Below are 6,000 nucleotides of genomic sequence, written 5' to 3'. Positions count from 1 at the left end.
GGGTGGGGGGGGACAGGCCCTCCTGAAAGGGCACTAGAGAACCAAAGGTACAGGTGCATCTGAAACCATTATCAAAGGAAAGACTAGACGGGTGCCTGGGGGGCTCAGTTGGTTGGGCATCCGACTTTGGCTCAGGTCATGATCTCACAGTCTGTGGATTCCAGCCCCACGTCGGGTTCTGTGCTGACAGCTCGGCGCCTGGAGCCTGTTTCATATTCTCTGTTTCTCTATCTGCCCTTCACCCACTCAAGCCCCATCTCTTTCTCTCAAAAATAAATAAATAAACTTAAATTTTTTTTTTAAAAAAAAGGAAAGAGCATGCAGGGACTCCTCAGGACCACAAGAACCCTCTCCGAGAATGGATTTGAATTGTGCAGCTCATATCCCTTTCTTTTTACCTTTTGGGAATGTTAAAATTATGTGTTCAGTTCAGGAATATTGAACCTAGCTCTCACTGTGTCCTGAACCCCTTACAAACATTAAGTCACTCATCCTCGTGACAGCCCCTGAGCCCCTCTGGGTGAAGCCATGGCCACAGCGAGGCGGAGGAACAGGCCCGGTTCTTCCAGGAAGGTCAGAGCAGTCGAGCTTCAGAAACTCGTTCTTGACCCACTGCTCAGCTGGCTCCCGAAATGCCAATTCTAGGACTGATGACGGTCAGACCCACGGGAAACAGCTCATTTACAGACTGTCACTGAGTGCCGACCTGGAAGATGGGGTGATTGGCGCCATTTTGCTGAATCTTCCTGCGAGTCCAGGAATGGATCTCCAAGGACTACGTAGGTGACTTTGCTCTGGTGAGATGGTCAGTGAACAGCGCCCCCTGTGGTTTCCGTCCTGGGCGACACACGGTGCCTGCAAAGCCCCACCTACCTGTGAGGCGAGGATGAGCGTGAGAGAGCCCCAAATCGGGGAGCTGGGCGCCAGAGCAGAATGCCGACCCCACGGGACAAGTGGCCATCTAAGCAGTAGAATCGGCCATCATACAGGTGAGATCCTATTTCCGTGGACACTAGCAGCTTGTCTCAGTTCTTCTGTTCTTAACAACTTGACTTTATCAGAAAGTGGGGCTGTGGCTGAGATGAATGAATCTTTACTTTCTGTTTAAACTTCTTCATGGTAGTGCGCTGTTACAAGATCTGACCTGCAGCAAATTAATAAAAGAATACTTAGCCGACAACTGCAGTCAAAAACGTCCTGTGGCTGGGGCGCCTGGGTGGCTCAGTCAGTTAAGCATCTGACTCTGGATTTCAGCTCAGGTCGTGATCTCACAGTTCGTGAGATCGAGCCCCACATCAGGCTCTGCACAGACAGTGTGGATCCTGCTTGGAATTCTCTGCCTCCCTCTCTCTCTGCCTCTCCAGAGCACTCTCTCTCTCTCTCTCTCTCAAAAAACAAATAAACTTATAAAACAAACTCTGCGGGCATTGCAGAGCAAACGAGTCTCAAAGCCGAAAGGGAAGATGGGACTTAGAAGATTAACAATTCTCTTTGTTCTGACAAACTTTCCAAAGCCATTTTTCTAAAACCTTTTCATAATTCTGAAATTTGTTTAGACAGATGTTCAAATAGCTGGGAAGCTGAAAGAAACAAAAATGCAGGAAAGAAACATTTCCAAGTTCCACCTTCAACAACAAATGTATGAAGAAACCATAATCGCTTTCTCCAAACCTTAATCACATCTACAAAAGTATATCCTCACTTTTATTTCTTCCTCATATCAAAAAGGGTGTATGCGTTTGGATGCAAATTCTTTTCTTTTGGTAACTAATGTCCCACTCTGTCACATTCTTTAGGTAGGATAAGTGATGCAGCCCACTGACCCTTCTATAGGTTTACTTTGCTGGAACATCCTGTCTATACCTGCAACTAGTCCCTAGGGCACCTGCTGTGTGTCCGGGCACTGTGCTGGGTGCTGGGCTCTCTCAGGCATGAGCAGGATGGCCGCTCAGAGGATTTGGAGGTGCAGACGACATCCAGCCAGTCTGGATGAGAAGTATGTGGACCGGCATCAGGGGACCATCCTGGAGGAGCATTAGGCATTACAAAGCCAGAGAAGGAGATTGATAGTCGTGAGGTTTATGGAGATCCTTCTGTGAAAAGAAAAGAAAGAGAAGGGAAGGAAGGCATGGATTATGCTTGACAATCACTAGCTGACTCAGGAGAGGATGGAATGAAAGAGAAACATTCTCTTGAAAATGAATAATGCAGTCCAATGCCCTCAAAGAGCTGAGCTGGTGAACTTGAAATGTTAAAGCCCCAAAACTGTGTTTTCACTTCATCTGTAATTAGATACTTGAATTTGGTTTGTTTTTTATTTGAGAGAGGGGGACAGACAGAGGGGGAGAGAGAACATTCTAAGTGGGCTCTATGCTCGGCAGGGACCAACTTGGAGTTCAGTCCCATGACCCTGGGATCATGACTGAGCCAAAATCAAGAGTCAGACGTTCAACTGATGGGCCCTGATACTTGAGTTTTCAAGAATGACATTGCAGATAAGTGGGGACAGGTTGGCTATCCAGGCAGAAGAAATGGAATGGGATCCCTACCTCACACCAAATATTAAAAAAAATCAATTCTAGGTGGATTTATTAAAACAGAGGAAAAACATCATCAAATTAAGCCCTAAACCCAGATGACTTTACTGTTCACAGTAGTCTCTTATTACGTGGCCAAGGTCTATCTTACATAGATTACTTTACGTGCTGGATAAAAGCAGGCTACTTGAAGACAGCTGCAGTGGTCCAGGAAAATAGTCCTGAAGGCATGAATTCGGATAGCGGCAGTTGGGGATGAAAGGTGGGACTGGATTCTGGAAATATACACTGAGATTTGTTGGTTGGTTAAATGCAGATGGTGAAAAAGTCCTGTTTTCTGCTGTGGGAGAGGAAATAGAAGGGCTACTTTACGGAGGAAGATGATACCTACTAAAAAAGCCACATGATATATACAATGTCATTGAATATATAACCTCACTAAACCTCAGGAAACGTTTGTAATGCAGATGCTCTTGTCTTCATTTTATAAACCAGGAAATGAACCTGGAGAGGCTAAGTGTTCACCATCACAGTGAGGAGGGTCAACCCAGTGCCGTGAATCCCCAGGTAAGAACCATCAATCGGTCTGGAATATCTTGAGTTTGAGATGTCTGTGCGAATCCACGGAGACTCGCCCAGCAGATAATTGAGCACTTGAGGCTGAGCCCTGGATTGGGTTGGAGAAGGCATTCCAGACAGAAGGAACAGCAAATTCAAATACCCTAAAGCAGGAAAGAGTTTCTTATTTCCTGTCCATGAGCAAATTCTTTCTTTCTTCTGGCGAGTCGTGCATAATCAGACTACTGAGTTACGAGGGAACAGCATCCCTAATTAGGTATCTCCTATTTCATTCTCTTTAATTTGGGGACATGTTAACCTTGGAGGATAACAGACTCTGGCAACTAGCCCCAGGATCTCAGACAAGTTGCCAAACTTCTTAGGCCATCTTTCTTCCCATCCACAGAAGGAGAGCCAGAATTTTATGACCTATTCATTCCTTTCCCCGCCCAGCAATCTTGCTCTTTGATCCCTGGGCAGCCATCGGCACCGCGTGGTATTTACTGCCCCCTTGTGGCAGAGGGTTCCTCCTCTTTGCAGTGTATTGTATGACTTACCGGCTTCTAATGATCTAAAAGATCAAGTTTTGCAAGAGTAAAGGCCTGCACACATGTGTTACCGTGTTTACATTTGAGTATCAGGCTTGCTGAGAAAAAGAGGAAAGGAGAGATGAAGGAGGAAGGGAAAGAGGAAGGGAGAGAAAGAGAAAGGGAGGGAAGGAGGAAGGGAGGAAGGAGGGGGAGAGAAGGAGGGGAGGGGGGGACAAAGGAAAAGAAAGAAAGAAGCCACAAGCTTTTAGCATCGGCGCAAGAGTCAAAAGGGCTCCAAACAAATAATTACCTTGTTTCTCCCTGACTAGTAGCTCAACTTCGGGATTTGGAAAGTGAACTTCATGTGTTTTTTATTACCCATTTGATGTACTTTTCATAATGAAGATTAGGTAAAAGAAATTTTTTTTGCCACAACTGCCAAAGTTAGAATTTTAGAGTTTTGCGATTTCTAAAATCCATATCTTAGAATAAATTTTTTTTCTGAATTGTATTTGAATCTACTTATTACTGACTTTCGTATATTTTAGGTTTTATGATTCTAATATAAATTTGTATTTTACACATGGCTTTTAAGGAATGTGACAAATAAATATGTTAGCCAGTGTTAGCTTTTTTGGATGAAGCTGAAACAGCGATTGAAAGTTGTAGAAAGGAAGCAGACCTCCGACCGTTCTCAGTGTCAAGAAATCAGGCTGCACAGGAGAAAAGCTCATATAGGACACATTTCTAGAAAAGAAGAGCGAGCCCACAGGAGGCCCGAAGCAGCATCCTGGGCCGGATTTGGAGCCAGTTCATCCTGGCCATGTGGCACCTCCTTCGAGCCAGACTTTGGGCAGGGAAGCAATCATCTGAAGTCGACTTCTATAAGACATGCTGGAAATGTTGTATTTGAGATATTTGTAAAATCTGGAAGGGTTTTTTTTTTTAATTTTTTAATTAAGTTTTCATTTTAACTCCAATATAGTTAACAGTGTATTAGATTAGTTTCACATGTGCAGTATAGGGATTCACCGTTTCTGTGCATCACGTGGTGCTCATCACAAGTGCCCGCCTACTTCCTATGTCACAAGTGCCCCATCACCTACTTTCCCACCCCCAGCCTCCTCCCTGACCACCAGTGCGTTCTCCGCAGTTAAGGGTCTGCTTAGGGGCACCTGGGTGGCTCCGTAGGTTAAGCATCTGCCTTCACCTCTGGGCATGATCTTTTGGTCCATGAGTTCGAGCCTGGCATCAGGCTCTGTGCTGACAGCTCGGAGTCTGGGGCCTGCTTCGTATTGTGTGTGTGTGTGTGTGTGTGTGTGTGTGTGTGTGTGTATGCCCTTCGCCTGATCATGCCATGTCTCAAAAATAAATTTAAAAAAAAATTTTTAAAGAGTCTGTTTCTTGGTTTACCTCTCTCTCCTTTTTTAAAGTTTATTTTTGAGAGAGAGACAGAGAGAGATGGGGAGGGGCACAGAGAGAGGGAGACACAGAATCCAAAGCAGTCTCCAGACACTGAGCTGTCAGCACACAGCCCCACATGGGGGCTCGAACTCAGACTGAGAGATCATGACCTGAGCTGAAGGTAGACACTTAACCGACTGAACCACCCAGGCGCCCAGTCTCTCTCTCCCTCTCCCTCTCTCTCTTTCCCTCCCCTCTCCCCCTCTCTCCCCCTCTTTTTTTAATCTTTGCTTGTTTGTTGTATTTCTTCAATCCCACATGAGTGACATCATATGGTATTTGTCTTCCTCTGACTGACTGACTTCATTTAGGTTCATACTCTCTAGCTCCATCCATGTTGTTGCAAATGGCAAGATTTCATTCCTTTTGATGGCTGAGTAATATTCCAACGTGAGTGCACGCGCACACACACACACACACACACACACGTGTGTGGGCGCTTGTCATATCTATATGCCTTCATCTATCGCTGGATACTTGGGCTTCTTCCATGATTTAGCTATTATACATAACGCTGCTATAAACATGGGTGCTATGTTTGCATAGCCCTTTGAATTAGTGTTTTTGTTTTCTTTGGGTAAATACCCAGTAGCACAATTACTGGATTGTAGGGTAGTTCTATTTTTAACTTTTTGAGGAAGCTCTGTACTGTTTTTAAACTTCCTGTGTACCCTCTTAACTGGCCATACATGGATTGTATGGGGCAAATTGGATATCCCGGCTCAGTGAGTGTTACTCCTTCCTTTACTGCACGAAAGGGTCCTTGGAGAACGTTATATAATAAGAGTGCAACTGCAAAAATAAATCTGTTTAAAATCTTAATCAAATTATAATTGACCTCCAGTTTCCTGCTGGAAATTGTCAGGAGTCACCAAAAGTTTAGTCAGGCACATAAGTCTCTTTTACCCTTG

The 6,000-nt window shown here is 44.8% G+C and overlaps 1 long non-coding RNA gene across 1 annotated transcript in view; it reads left to right on the top strand.

Moving 5' to 3' along the window:
• The first annotated feature begins 409 nt into the window (after positions 1-409).
• LOC144231410 (uncharacterized) overlaps positions 410-6,000 on the top strand; it is a 35,920-nt gene continuing 30,329 nt past the window's right edge. The window contains exons 1-2 of the long non-coding RNA XR_013335080.1: positions 410-989; positions 3,033-3,104. This is a non-coding gene — a long non-coding RNA (uncharacterized LOC144231410). The remainder of the gene's footprint in view (positions 990-3,032; positions 3,105-6,000) is intronic.

Source organism: Crocuta crocuta, unplaced genomic scaffold (genome assembly GCF_008692635.1).
Source record: "Crocuta crocuta isolate KB4526 unplaced genomic scaffold, BGI_CrCroc_1.0 scaffold13, whole genome shotgun sequence".
Classification (NCBI taxonomy): Eukaryota; Metazoa; Chordata; class Mammalia; order Carnivora; family Hyaenidae; genus Crocuta; species Crocuta crocuta.
The sequence above is the reverse complement of the archived record's forward strand: the minus strand, read 5'-3'. Positions and strand labels throughout refer to the sequence as shown.